Below are 15801 nucleotides of genomic sequence, written 5' to 3'. Positions count from 1 at the left end.
GGGACAGGCTTTTAGGGTTATGGGAAGGGGGTTTAGGGTTATGGGACAGGAGGTTAGGGTTATGGGACAGGAGATCAGTGTTATGGGACAGGGGGTTAGGGTTATGAGAAAGGAGGTTAGGGTTATGGGACAGGGTTTTAGGGTTATGGGACAGGGGTTTATGATTTAGGATTATGGGACAAGTAATTGGGGTTATGGGACAGGGGGTTAGGGTTATGGGACAGTGGGGTTAGGGTTATGTGACAGGGGGTTAGGGTTATGGGACAGGGGGTTAGGTTTTAGGGTTATGAGACAGGAGGTTAGGGTTATGGGACAGGTATTTAGGGTTTAGTGTTATGGGACAGGGGGTTAGGGTTATAGGACAGGGGGTTAGGGTTTAGGGTTATGGGACAGGGGGTTAGGGTTATGGAACAGGGGGTTAGGGTTATGGGACAGGCTTTTAGGGTTATGGGACAGAGGGTTAGTGTTATGGAACAGGGGGTTAGGGTTATGGGACAGGCTTTTAGGGTTATGGGACAGGGGGTTAGGGTTATGGGACAGGCTTTTAGGGTTATGGGAAGGGGGTTTAGGGTTATGGGACAGGAGGTTAGGGTTATGGGACAGGAGATCAGGGTTAAGGGACAGGGGGTAAGGGTTATGGGACAGGGGGTTAGGTTTTAGGGTTATGGGACAAGTAATTGGGGTTATGGGACAGGAGGTTAGGGTTATGGGACAGGGTTTTAGGTTTTAGGGTTATGAGACAGGGGTTAGTGTTATGGGACAGGGGGATTAGGTTTTAGGGTTATGAGACAGGAGGTTAGGGTTATGGGACAGGAGGATAGGGTTATGGGACAGGGGGTTAGGGTTATGGGACAGGGGTTTATGATTTAGGGTTATGGGACAAGTAATTGTGGTTATGGGACAGGGAGTTAGGGTTATGGGACAGGGTTTTAGGGTTATGGGACAGTGGGGTTAGGGTTATGGGATAGGCGGTTAGGGTTATGGGACAGTAGGTTAGGGTTATGGGACAGGGGGTTAGGTTTTAGGGTTATGAGACAGGGGTTAGTGTTATGGGACAGGGGGACAGGGTTTTAGGGTTAGGGGACAGTGGGGTTAGGGTTATGGGACATGGGGTTAGGGTTATGGGACAGGAGGTTAGGGTTATGGGACAGGGGGTTAGGTTTTAGGGTTATGAGACAGGAGGTTAAGGTTATGGGACAGGGGGTTAGGGTTATGGTACAGGGGTTAGGGTTATGGGACAGGGTTTTAGGGTTATGGGACAGGGGGTTAGGGTTATGGGACAGGAGGTTAGGGTTATGGGACAGGGGGTTAGTATTAATTGACAGGGGGTTAGGGTTATGGGACAGGGGGTTAGGGTTATGGGACAGGAGGTTAGGGTTATGGGACAGGGGGTTAGGGTTATGGGACAGGAGGTTAGGGTTATGGGACAGGGGGTTAGTATTAATTGACAGGGGGTTAGGGTTATGGGACAGGGGGTTAGGGTTATGGGACAGGGGGTTAGGGTTATGGGACAGGGTTTTAGGGTTATGAGACAGGAGGTTAGGGTTATGGGACAGGAGGTTAGGGTTATGGGACAGGGGGTTAGGGTTATGGGACAGGGGGTTAGGGTTATGGGACAGGGGGTTAGGGTTATGGGACAGGGTTTTAGGGTTATGGGACAGGGTTTTAGGGTTATGGGACAGGGGGTTAGTTTTATGGGACAGGAGATCAGGGTTATGGGACAGGAGGTTAGGGTTATGGGACAGGAGGTTAGGGTTATGGGACAGGGAGTTAGGTTTATGGGACAGGAGGTTAGGGTTATGGGACAGGAGGTTAGGGTTCTGTGACAGGGGATTAGGGTTATGGGACAGGGGGTTAGGGTTATGGGACAGCGTGTAAGGGTTTAGGGTTATGGGACAGGGGGTTAGGGTTATGAGACAGGGGATTAGGGTTTTGGGTTATGGGACAGGGGGTTAGGGTTATGGGACAGGGGGTTAGGGTTTTGGGTTATGGGACAGGGGGTTAGGGTTATGGGACAGAGGGTTAGGGTTATGAGACAGGGGGATAGGGTTATGGGACAGCGGGTTAGGGTTTAGTGTTATGGGACAGGGGGTTAGGGTTATAGGACAGGGGGTTAGGGTTTAGGGTTATGGGACAGGGGGTTAGGGTTATGGAACAGGGGGTTAGGGTTATGGGACAGGCTTTTAGGGTTATGGGACAGAGGGTTAGTGTTATGGAACAGGGGGTTAGGGTTATGGGACAGGCTTTTAGGGTTATGGGACAGGGGGTTAGGGTTATGGGACAGGCTTTTAGGGTTATGGGAAGGGGGTTTAGGGTTATGGGACAGGAGGTTAGGGTTATGGGACAGGAGATCAGGGTTAAGGGACAGGGGGTAAGGGTTATGGGACAGGGGGTTAGGTTTTAGGGTTATGGGACAAGTAATTGGGGTTATGGGACAGGAGGTTAGGGTTATGGGACAGGGTTTTAGGTTTTAGGGTTATGAGACAGGGGTTAGTGTTATGGGACAGGGGGATTAGGTTTTAGGGTTATGAGACAGGAGGTTAGGGTTATGGGACAGGAGGATAGGGTTATGGGACAGGGGGTTAGGGTTATGGGACAGGGGTTTATGATTTAGGGTTATGGGACAAGTAATTGTGGTTATGGGACAGGGAGTTAGGGTTATGGGACAGGGTTTTAGGGTTATGGGACAGTGGGGTTAGGGTTATGGGACAGGCGGTTAGGGTTATGGGACAGTAGGTTAGGGTTATGGGACAGGGGGTTAGGTTTTAGGGTTATGAGACAGGGGGTTAGTGTTATGGGACAGGGGGACAGGGTTTTAGGGTTAGGGGACAGTGGGGTTAGGGTTATGGGACATGGGGTTAGGGTTATGGGACAGGAGGTTAGGGTTATGGGACAGGGGGTTAGGTTTTAGGGTTATGAGACAGGAGGTTAAGGTTATGGGACAGGGGGTTAGGGTTATGGTACAGGGGGTTAGGGTTATGGGACAGGGTTTTAGGGTTATGGGACAGGGGGTTAGGGTTATGGGACAGGAGGTTAGGGTTATGGGACAGGGGGTTAGTATTAATTGACAGGGGGTTAGGGTTATGGGACAGGGGGTTAGGGTTATGGGACAGGGTTTTAGGGTTATGGGACAGGGTTTTAGGGTTATGAGACAGGAGGTTAGGGTTATGGGACAGGAGGTTAGGGTTATGGGACAGGGGGTTAGGGTTATGGGACAGGGGGTTAGGGTTATGGGACAGGGTTTTAGGGTTATGGGACAGGGGGTTAGTTTTATGGGACAGGAGATCAGGGTTATGGGACAGGAGGTTAGGGTTATGGGACAGGAGGTTAGGGTTATGGGACAGGGGGTTAGGTTTATGGGACAGGAGGTTAGGGTTATGGGACAGGAGGTTAGGGTTATGGGACAGGGGATTAGGGTTATGGGACAGGGGGTTAGGGTTATGGGACAGCGTGTAAGGGTTTAGGGTTTTGGGACAGGGGGTTAGGGTTATGAGACAGGGGATTAGGGTTTTGGGTTATGGGACAGGGGATTAGGGTTATGGGACAGGGGGTTAGGGTTTTGGGTTATGGGACAGGGGGTTAGGGTTATGGGACAGAGGGTTAGGGTTATGAGACAGGGGGATAGGATTATGGGACAGCGGGTTAGGGTTTAGTGTTATGGGACAGGGGGTTAGGGTTATAGGACAGGGGGTTAGGGTTTAGGGTTATGGGACAGGGGGTTAGGGTTATGGAACAGGGGGTTAGGGTTATGGGACAGGCTTTTAGGGTTATGGGACAGAGGGTTAGTGTTATGGAACAGGGGGTTAGGGTTATGGGACAGGCTTTTAGGGTTATGGGACAGGGGGTGATGGTTATGGGACAGGCTTTTAGGGTTATGGGAAGGGGGTTTAGGGTTATGGGACAGGAGGTTAGGGTTATGGGACAGGAGATCAGGGTTATGGGACAGGGGGTAAGGGTTATGGGACAGGGGGTTAGGTTTTAGGGTTATGGGACAAGTAATTGGGGTTATGGGACAGGAGGTTAGGGTTATGGGACAGGGTTTTAAGTTTTAGGGTTATGAGACAGGGGTTAGTGTTATGGGACAGGGGGATTAGGTTTTAGGGTTATGAGACAGGAGGTTAGGGTTATGGGACAGGAGGATAGGGTTATGGGACAGGGGGTTAGGGTTATGGGACAGGGGTTTATGATTTAGGGTTATGGGACAAGTAATTGTGGTTATGGGACAGGGAGTTAGGGTTATGGGACAGGGTTTTAGGGTTATGGGACAGTGGGGTTAGGGTTATGGGACAGGGGGTTAGGGTTATGGGACAGGAGGTTAGGGTTATGGGACAGGGGGTTAGGTTTTAGGGTTATGAGACAGGGGGTTAGTGTTATGGGACAGGGGGATTAGGTTTTAGGGTTATGAGACAGGAGGTTAGGGTTATGGGACAGGAGGTTAGGGTTATGGGACAGGGGGTTAGGTTTTAGGGTTATGAGACAGGAGGTTAGGGTTAAGGGACAGGAGGTTAGGGTTATGGGACAGGGGGTTAGGTTTTAGGGTTATGAGACAGGAGGTTAGGGTTATGGGACAGGGGGTTAGGGTTATTCGACAGGGGGTTAGGTTTTAGGGTTATGGGACAGGAGATCAGGGTTATGGGACAGTAGGTTAGGGTTATGGGACAGGGGATTAGGGTTATGGGACAGGGGGTTAGGGTTATGGGACAGGGGGATAGGGTTATGGGACAGGAGTTTAGTATTATGGGACAGGGGGTTAGGGTTATGGGACAGGGGGTTATGGTTATGGAACAGGAGATCAGGGTTATGGGACAGGAGGTTAGGGTTATGGGACAGGGTATTAGGGTTATGGGACAGGGGGTTAGGGTTATGGGACAGGGGGTTATTTTTTAGGGTTATGGGACAAGTGTTTGGGTTATGGGACAGGGGGGTAGGGTTATGGGACAGGAGGTTAGTATTATGGGACAGGGGGTTAGGGTTATGGGACAGGGGTTATTTTTTAGGGTTATGGGACAAGTGGTTGGGTTATGGGACAGGTTGGTAGGGTTATGAGACAGGAGGTTAGTATTATGGGACAGGGGATTAGGGTTATGGGACAGGGGTTAGGGTTATGGGACAGGGGGTTAGGTTTTAGGGTTATGAGACAGGAGGTTAGGGTTATGGGACAGGGGATTAGGGTTATGGGACAGGGGGTTAGGTTTTAGGGTTATGGGACAGGAGGTTAGGGTTATGGGACAGGGGATTAGGGTTATGGGACAGGGGGTTAGGGTTATGGGATAAGGGGTTAGGGTTATGGGACAGGAGGTTAGTATTATGGGACAGGGTTTTAGGGTTATGGGACAGGGGGGGTTATGGGACAGGAGATCAGGGTTATGGGACAGGGGGTTAGGGTTATGGGACAGGAGGTTAGGGTTATGGGACAGGGGATTGGGGTTATGGGACAGGGGGTTAGGGTTATGGGACAGGGGGGTATTTTTTAGGGTTATGGGACAAGTGGTTGGGTTATGGGACAGGGGGGTAGGGTTATGGGACAGGAGGTTAGGGTTATGAGACAGGAGGTTAGGGTTATGGGACAGGGGGTTATTTTTTAGGGTTATGGGACAAGTGGTTGGGTTATGGGACAGGAGGTTAGGGTTATGAGACAGGAGGTTAGGGTTATTGGACAGGGGATTAGGGTTATGGGACAGGGTTTTAGGGTTATGGGACAGGGGGGTTAGGGTTATGGGACAGGGGGTTAGGGTTATGGGACAGGGGTTAGGGTTATGGGACAGGGGGTTAGGGTTATGGGACAGGCTTTTAGGGTTATGGGACAGGGGATTGGGGTTATGGGACAGGGGTTTGGGGTTACGAGACAGGAGTTTGGGGTTATGGGACAGGGGATTAGGGTTATGGGACAGGGGGATAGGGTTATGGGACAGGGGGTAAGGGATATGGGACAGGGGTTTGGGGTTATGGGACAGGTGTATGGGTTATGGGACAGGGGGTTAGGGTTATGGGACAGGGAACAGGGGGTTAGGGTTATGGGACAGGGGGTTGGGGTTATGGAACAGAAGGTTAGGGTTATGGGACTGGATGTTAGGGTTATGGGACAGAAGGTTAGGGTTATGGGACAGAAGGTTAGGGTTATGGGACAGGAGGTTAGTGTTATGGGACAGGGAACAGGGGGTTAGGGTTGTGGGACAGGGGGTTAGGGTTGTGTGACAGGGGGTTAGGGTTATGGGACAGTAGGTTAGGGTTATGGGACAGGGGATTAGGGTTATGGGACAGGGGGTTAGGGTTATGGGACAGGGGGATAGGGTTATGGGACAGGAGTTTAGTATTATGGGACAGGGGGTTAGGGTTATGGGACAGGGGGTTATGGTTATGGAACAGGAGATCAGGGTTATGGGACAGGAGGTTAGGGTTATGGGACAGGGTATTAGGGTTATGGGACAGGGGGTTAGGGTTATGGGACAGGGGGTTATTTTTTAGGGTTATGGGACAAGTGTTTGGGTTATGGGACAGGGGGGTAGGGTTATGGGACAGGAGGTTAGTATTATGGGACAGGGGGTTAGGGTTATGGGACAGGGGGTTATTTTTTAGGGTTATGGGACAAGTGGTTGGGTTATGGGACAGGTTGGTAGGGTTATGAGACAGGAGGTTAGTATTATGGGACAGGGGATTAGGGTTATGGGACAGGGGTTAGGGTTATGGGACAGGGGGTTAGGTTTTAGGGTTATGAGACAGGAGGTTAGGGTTATGGGACAGGGGATTAGGGTTATGGGACAGGGGGTTAGGTTTTAGGGTTATGGGACAGGAGGTTAGGGTTATGGGACAGGGGATTAGGGTTATGGGACAGGGGGTTAGGGTTATGGGATAAGGGGTTAGGGTTATGGGACAGGAGGTTAGTATTATGGGACAGGGTTTTAGGGTTATGGGACAGGGGGTTAGGGTTATGGGACAGGAGATCAGGGTTATGGGACAGGGGGTTAGGGTTATGGGACAGGAGGTTAGGGTTATGGGACAGGGGATTGGGGTTATGGGACAGGGGGTTAGGGTTATGGGACAGGGGGTTATTTTTTAGGGTTATGGGACAAGTGGTTGGGTTATGGGACAGGGGGGTAGGGTTATGGGACAGGAGGTTAGGGTTATGAGACAGGAGGTTAGGGTTATGGGACAGGGGGTTATTTTTTAGGGTTATGGGACAAGTGGTTGGGTTATGGGACAGGAGGTTAGGGTTATGAGACAGGAGGTTAGGGTTATGGGACAGGGGATTAGGGTTATGGGACAGGGTTTTAGGGTTATGGGACAGGGGGGTTAGGGTTATGGGAAAGGGGGTTAGGGTTATGGGACAGGGGTTAGGGTTATGGGACAGGGGGTTAGGGTTATGGGACAGGCTTTTAGGGTTATGGGACAGGGGATTGGGGTTATGGGACAGGGGTTTGGGGTTACGAGACAGGAGTTTGGGGTTATGGGACAGGGGATTAGGGTTATGGGACAGGGGGATAGGGTTAAGGGACAGGGGGTAAGGGATATGGGACAGGGGTTTGGGGTTATGGGACAGGTGTGTATGGGTTATGGGACAGGGGGTTAGGGTTATGGGACAGGGAACAGGGGGTTAGGGTTATGGGACAGGGGGTTGGGGTTATGGAACAGAAGGTTAGGGTTATGGGACTGGATGTTAGGGTTATGGGACAGGAGGTTAGTGTTATGGGACAGAAGGTTAGGGTTATGGGACAGGAGGTTAGTGTTATGGGACAGGGAACAGGGGGTTAGGGTTGTGGGACAGGGGATTAGGGTTGTGTGACAGGGGGTTAGGGTTATGGGAGAGGGGGTTAGGGTTATGGGACAGGCTTTTAGCGTTATGGGACAGGGGGTTAGGGTTATGGAACAGGGGGTTAGGGTTATGGGACAGGCTTTTAGGGTTATGGGACAGAGGGTTAGTGTTATGGAACAGGGGGTTAGGGTTATGGGACAGGCTTTTAGGGTTATGGGACAGGGGGTTAGGGTTATGGGACAAGCTTTTAGGGTTATGGGAAGGGGGTTTAGGGTTATGAGAAAGGAGGTTAGGGTTATGGGACAGGGTTTTAGGGTTATGGGACAGGGATTTATGATTTAGGGGTATGGGACAAGTAATTGGGGTTATGGGACAGGGGGTTAGGGTTATGGGACAGGGTTTTAGGGTTATGGGACAGTGGGGTTAGGGTTATGGGACAGGGGGTTAGGGTTATGGGACAGGGGGTTAGGTTTTAGGGTTATGAGACAGGAGGTTTGGGTTATGGGACAGGTGGTTAGGGTTTAGTGTTATGGGACAGGGGGTTAGGGTTATAGGACATGGGGTTAGGGTTTAGGGTTATGGGACAGGGGGTTAGGGTTATGGGACAGGCTTTTAGGGTTATGGGACAGGGGGTTAGGGTTATGGAACAGGGGGTTAGGGTTATGGGACAGGCTTTTAGGGTTATGGAATAGGGGGTTAGGGTTATGGGACAGGCGTTTAGGGTTATGGGACAGAGGGTTAATGTTATGGAACAGGGGGTTAGGGTTATGGGACAGGCTTTTAGGGTTATGGGAAGGGGGTTTAGGGTTATGGGACAGGAGGTTAGGGTTATGGGACAGGAGATCAGGGTTATGGGACAGGGAGTTAGGGTTATGAGAAAGGAGGTTAGGGTTATGGGACAGGGTTTTAGGGATATGGGACAGGGGTTTATGATTTAGGGTTATGGGACAAGTAATTGGGGTTATGGGACAGGGGATTAGGGTTATGGGACAGGGTTTTAGGGTTATGGGACAGTGGGGTTAGGGTTATGGGACAGGGGGTTAGGTTTTAGGATTATGAGACAGGAGGTCAGGGTTATGGGACAGGGGGTTAGGTTTTAGGGTTTTGGGACAGGAGTTTAGGGTTATGGGACAGGGGGTTAGGGTTATGGGACAGGAGATCAGGGTTATGGGACAGGGGGTTAGGGTTATGGGACAGGGGATTAGGGTTATGGGACAGGGGATTAGGTTTATGGGACAGGGAGTTAGGGTTATGGGACAGGGGGTTAGGGTTATGGGACAGGGGGTTAGGGTTATGGGACAGGAGGATAGTATTATGGGACAGGGGGTTAGGGTTATGGGACAGGGGGTTAGGGTTATGGGACAGGGGGTTAGGGTTATGGGACAGGGGGTTAGGGTTATGGGACAGGGGATCAGGGTTATGGGACAGGGGATTAGGGTTATGGGACAGGGGGTTAGGGTTATGGGACAGGCTTTTAGGGTTATGGGACAGGGGGTTAGGGTGATGGAACAGGGGGTTAGGGTTATGGGACAGGCTTTTAGGGTTATGGAACAGGGGATTAGGGTTATGGGACAGGCGTTTAGGGTTATGGGACAGAGGGTTAATGTTATGGAACAGGGGGTTAGGGTTATGGGACAGGCTTTTAGGGTTATGGGAAGGGGGTTTAGGGTTATGGGACAGGAGGTTAGGGTTATGGGACAGGAGATCAGGGTTTTGGGACAGGAGTTTAGGGTTATGGGACAGGGGGTTAGGGTTATGGGACAGGAGATCAGGGTTATGGGACAGGGGGTTAGGGTTATGGGACAGGGGATTAGGGTTGTGGGACAGGGAGTTAGGGTTATGGGACAGGGGATTAGGTTTATGGGACAGGGAGTTAGGGTTATGGGACAGGGGGTTAGGGTTATGGGACAGGGGGTTAGGGTTATGGGACAGGAGGATAGTATTATGGGACAGGGGGTTAGGGTTATGGGACAGGGGGTTAGGGTTATGGGACAGGGGGTTAGGGTTATGGGACAGGGGGTTATTTTTTAGGGTTATGGGACAGGGGGTTAGGGTTATGGGACAGGGGGTTAGGTTTTAGGGTTTTGGGACAGGAGGTTAGGGTTATGGGACAGGGGATCAGGGTTATGGGCCAGGGGATTAGGGTTATGGGACAGGGGGTTAGGGTTATGGGACAGGCTTTTAGGGTTATGGGACAGGGGGTTAGGGTGATGGAACAGGGGGTTAGGGTTATGGGACAGGCTTTTAGGGTTATGGAACAGGGGATTAGGGTTATGGGACAGGCGTTTAGGGTTATGGGACAGAGGGTTAATGTTATGGAACAGGGGGTTAGGGTTATGGGACAGGGAGTTAGGGTTATGAGAAAGGAGGTTAGGGTTATGGGACAGGGTTTTAGGGATATGGGACAGCGGTTTATGATTTAGGGTTATGGGACAAGTAATTGGGGTTATGGGACAGGGTTTTAGGGTTATTGGACAGGGTTTTAGGGTTATGGGACAGTGGGGTTAGGGTTATGGGACAGGGGGATAGGTTTTAGGGTTATGAGACAGGAGGTTAGGGTTATGGGACAGGGGGTTAGGTTTTAGGGTTTTGGGACAGGAGTTTAGGGTTATGGGACAGGGGGTTAGGGTTATGGGACAGGGGGTAATTTTTTAGGGTTATGGGACAGGGGGTTAGGGTTATGGGACAGGGGGTTAGGTTTTAGGGTTTTGGGACAGGAGGTTAGGGTTATGGGACAGGGGATCAGGGTTATGGGACAGGGGGTTAGGGTTATGGGACAGGGGATTAGGGTTATGGGACAGGGGGTTAGGGTTATGGGACAGGGGGATTAGGGTTATGGGACAGGGGGTTAGGGTTATGGGACAGGGGATTAGGGTTATGGGACAGGGAGTTAGGGTTATGGGACAGGGGGTTATTTTTTAGGGTTATGGGACAAGTAGTTGGGGTTATGGGACAGGGGGTTAGGGTTATGGGACAGGGTTTTAGGGTAATGGGACAGGGGGCTTAGGGGACTTAGGGTTATGGGACAGGGGGGTTAGGGACAGGGGTTAGGGTTATGGGACAGGGGTTAGGGTTATGGGACAGGGGGGGTTATGGGACAGGGGTTTGGGGTTATGGGACAGGGGTTTGGGGTTATGGGACAGGGTTATGGGACAGGGGGATTTATGGGACAGGGGGTTATTGGGATGGGACAGGGGTTTGGGGTTATGGGACAGGGGTTTGGGGTTATGGGACAGGGTTATGGGACAGGGGGATAGGGTTATGGGACAGGGGGTACGGGATATTGGACAGGGGTTTGGGGTTATGGGACAGGTGTTTAGGGTTATGGGACAGTGGGCTAGGTTTTAGGGTTATGGGACAGGGAACAGGGGGTTAGGGTTATGGGACAGGGGGTTAGGGTTGTGTGACAGGGGGTTAGGGTTATGGGAGAGGGGGTTAGGTGTGTGTCAGTAGAATATTGGGTTATGGCTAGCTAGTTGTAGTACAGTGGTGTAGTGGTAACAGTGGGTTAGGGTTAAGGGTGTTAGGGGGTTTAGCAGTAGAATAGCCCGGGGGGCTTCTGCCGTTCTCAGCCAGAGGACACACACTGTCACTCTCTGTCTGCATCACTGTCTGCACCCACTGCTGTGTTTGTGTCTACAGTGTGTACAGAATAGAGAGAGTGTGTGTGTGTGTATGTGTGTGTGTGTGTGTGTGTGTGTGTGTGTGTGTGTGTGTGTGTGTGTGTGTGTGTGTGTGTGTGTGTGTGTGTGTGTGTGTGTGTGTGTGTGTGTGTGTGTGTGTGTGTGTGTGTGTGTGTGTGTGTGTGTCAGTCTCTGTCTGTGTCAGCTGCTTAAAGCTGCCAGGCCATATTGTGTCCACCACACAGAAGTATTCCTGTCTGAGCTCTGATTGGCTAACACATAGCTCTGGGGCACTGAGGTGGAAAGGAGGGGGAGTGGTTGGAAGGAGGGGAGAGAGGAAAGAATGGGTCGGCAGTTCAAATCCCCGGTTGGACGGGGAAATCTGATCGGTACCCCAAATTATAGTATATATCTCTGTGTAAATAATGTTCAATTGTGTGATCAAAAAGAGAGTAACTGACTGTTGACTAACTTACTTGCTAGTCAAATCAATTCTGAGCTCTGAGACTGTCAACTGAGTAACTTGACTGTTATTTGACAGTGGACATCTCTTGCTAATTTAAAACAGTTGACCTCAATCATTTGGTGGAGAGGAGAGGAAGAAGGAGAGAGGAGAGGAGGAAGGAGAGAGGAGAGGGGGAAGGAGAGAGATCAAGTGGAAGGAGAGAGAAGAGGAGGAAGGAGTGGAAAGAGAGAGGAGAGGAGGAAGGAGGAAAGAGAGAGGAGAGGAGGAAGGAGGAAGGAAGGAGAGAGGAGAGGAGGAAGGAGTAGTTGGAGAGAGAAGAGGAGGAAGGAGGGAGGGGGGAAGGAGAGAGGACAGGAGGAAGGTGCAAGGAGAGGGGAAGGAGAGAGGGGAGGAGGAAGGAGGGAGGAAGGAGAGAGGAGAGAGGAGAGGAGCAAGGAGTGGAAGGAGAGGGGAGAGGAGGAAGGAGGGGAGAGGAGGAAGGAGTGGAAGGAGAGAGGAGTAAGGAGTGGAAGGAGAGAGGAGAGGAGGAAGGAGGGAGGAAGGAGAGAGGACAGGAGGAAGGAGCAAGGAGGGAGGAAGGAAGGAGAGGAGAGGAGGAAGGAGAGGAGGAAGCAGTGGAAGGAGAGAGGAGAGGAGGAAGGAGGGAGGAAGGAGAGGAGGAAGGAGAGAGGAGAGGAGGAAGGAAGGAGAGAGGAGAGGAGTAAGGAGTGGAAGGAGAGAGGAGAGGAGGAAGGAGTGAGGAAGGAGAGAGGAAGAAGCAAGGATGGAGGAAGGAAGGAGAGAGGAGAGGAGGAAGGAGAGGAGGAAGGAGAGGAGGAAGCAGTGGAAGGAGAGAGGAGAGGAGGGAGCAGTGGAAGGAGAGAGGAGAAGAGAGGAGGAAGGAGAGAGGAGAGGAGGAAGCAGTGGAAGGAGAGAGGAGAAGAGAGGAGGAAGGAGGGAGGAAGGAGAGAGGACAGGAGGAAGGAGTGGAGAGGAGGAAGGAGAGAGGAGAGAAGGAGTGGAAGGAGAGAGGAGAGGAGGAAGGAGGGAGGAAGGAGAGAGGACAGGAGGAAGGAGTGGAGAGGAGGAAGGAGAGAGGAGAGGAGGAAGGAGTGGAAGGAGAGTGGAGTAAGGAGTGGAAGGAGAGAGGAGTGGAGGAAGGAGGGAGGAAGGAGAGAGGACAGGAGGAAGGAGCAAGGAGGGAGGAAGGAAGGAGAGAGGAGAGGAGGAAGGAGGGAGGAAGCAGTGGAAGGAGAGAGGAGAGGAGGGAGGAAGGAGAGGAGAAAGGAGAGAGGAGGAAGGAAGGAGAGAGGAGAGGAGTAAGGAGTGGAAGGAGAGGAGAGGAGGAAGGAGGGAGGAAGGAGAGAGGAAGGAGCAAGGACGGAGGAAGGAAGGAGAGAGGAGAGGAGGAAGGAGAGAGGAGAGGAGTAAGGAGTGGAAGGAGAGAGGAAGGAGCAAGGATGGAGGAAGGAAGGAGAGAGGAAAGGAGGAAGGAGAGGAGGAAGCAGTGGAAGGAGAGAGGCAAGGAGGAAGCAGTGGAAGGAGAGAGAAGAGGAGGGAGCAGTGGAAGGAGAGAGGAGAAGAGAGGAGGAAGGAGAGAGGAGATGAGGAAGCAGTGGAAGGAGAGAGGAGAAGAGAGGAGGAAGGAGAGAGGAGAGGAGGAAGGAGAGAGGAGAGGAGGAAGCAGTGGAAGGAGAGAGGAGAAGAGAGGAGGAAGGAGAGAGGAGAGGAGGATGCAGTGGAAGGAGAGAGGAGAAGAGAGGAGGAAGGAGAGAGGAGAGGAGGAAGGAGAGAGGAGAGGAGGAATCAGTGGAAGGAGAGAGGAGAGGAGAGGAGGAAGGAGAGAGGAGAGGAGGAAGCATTGGAAGGAGAGAGGAGAAGAGCAAAGAGAGAGGAGAGGGCAGACTTTTAACTGTTTTAATTGTGGTGTTGAGAGTTGGTTAACCCTAAGTGTTTGGCCCTGAGGACATCATGAAAACTTAATCACACCACCTGGGAAAGGCAGCCAGGCAGCCACCTCAAGGACAGAGCGGTCAGGGAGGGGCTATGCAAGAGTATTGAATCTCAGTCATTTCATGCACATACACACAAACAGAAAACAATCACAGACAGACACACGCACACACACACAAACACACACACACACAGAGACACACACACACACACACACACACACACACAGAGCCAGTATGTCTCATTTGCTGTGGCGATTTTAGCATGTACATCTTGGTGGAAAAAATGTGGGAAGCATGCCAGCAAAGCCACTACACAACACACCACTAAACAATACATTAAGTGCACTATAATGGTGACAAACTGTGCCCACAAACAACCTACAGAAAGCTGTCCCAACAGTAGTCCCAACATCTTACCACTGCTACACCTGGCTATCAGTGGAGCCTGGCAGCGAAACAGTTCATTCAGCTTCATTCACTGCCTTTAAAAAAACATGTCTGACTTGCTTAAACAATCGTGGTATCTAATGACAGTTGAGATGGCACGAGGGGACGACAAGTGGATAAGAGGCAATTCGTAATTTCAATTAAGACGTTAATGAGCGGGCTAGGACGGACGTAGTCAACATAACTATTTGTTTCGCACTTTTGAAATGTACAGCAACAGAATTCAGAACCCGGGCCGTTCTTACAGTGTTTTCCCTGTACACCAAATCAGAACCGTAGGATAATTAAAGGGGGCATATAAGCAGACAATGAAAGCTCTTACAATAATTGATGATTACATTTCTCTAAAACAGGTTATAGGCTTGTGCACCACCAAGTCAGAACAGTATGTGAAATTAAGAGGGGGAAATAAACCAAATTATTAGGGTGAGGCACATGGGCTACTAACATCTTACTACACAACATACACTTAGTATTACTTTCTTAGATACAGTATAAGAAAGTGACTTCCGACGCCGACAGAGATGGCCGCCTCGCTTCGCGTTCCTAGGAGACTATGCAGTTTTTTGTTTTTTTACGTGTTATTTCTTACATTAGTACCCCAGCTCATCTTAGGTTTCATTACATACAGTCGAGAAGAACTACTGAATATAAGAGCAGCGTCAACTCACCATCAGTACGACCAAGAATAGGACTTTCGCGAAGCGGATCCTGTGTTCTGCCTTTCACCCAGGACAACGGAATGGATCCCAGCTGGCGACCCAAAAAAACGACTGTAAAAGAGGAAAACGAGGCGGTCTTCTGGTCAGACTACGGAGACGGGCACATCGTGCGCCACTCCCTAGCATTCTTCTTGCCAATGTCCAGTCTCTTGACAACAAGGTTGATAAAATCCGAGCAAGGGTAGCATTCCAGAGGGACATCAGAGACTGTAACGTTCTTTGCTTCACGTAAACATGGCTCACTGGAGAGACGCTATCGGAGTCGGTGCAGCCAGCTGGTTTCTCCACGCATCACGCCGACAGAAACAAACATCTTTCTGGTAAGAAGAGGGGCGGGGGCGTATGCCTTATGGCTAACGAGACGTGGTGTGATCACAGAAACATACAGGAACTCAAATCCTTCTGTTCACCTGATTTAGAATTCCTCACAATCAAATGTCGACCGCATTATCTACAAAGAGAATTCTCTTCGATTATAATCACAGCCGTATATATTCCCCCCCAAGCAGACACATCGATGGCTCTGAACGAACTTTATTTGACTCTTTGCAAACCGGAATCCATACATCCTGAGGCTGCATTCATTGTAGCTGGGGATTTTAACAAGGCTCATCTGAAAACAAGACTCCCTAAATTGTATCAGCATATCGATTGCGCAACCAGGGCTGGCAAAACCTTGGATCATTGTTATTCTAACTTCCGCGACGCATATAAGGCCCTGCCCCGCCCTCCTTTCGGAAAAGCTGACCACGACTCCATTTTGTCGATCCCTGCCTACAGACAGAAACTAAAACAAGAAGCTCCCACGCTGAGGTCTGTCCAACGCTGGTCCGACCAAGTTGATTCCACACTCCAAGAC

This window comes from Oncorhynchus masou, chromosome 19 (genome assembly GCF_036934945.1).
Source record: "Oncorhynchus masou masou isolate Uvic2021 chromosome 19, UVic_Omas_1.1, whole genome shotgun sequence".
Classification (NCBI taxonomy): Eukaryota; Metazoa; Chordata; class Actinopteri; order Salmoniformes; family Salmonidae; genus Oncorhynchus; species Oncorhynchus masou.
This window is presented reverse-complemented; position numbering follows the sequence as displayed.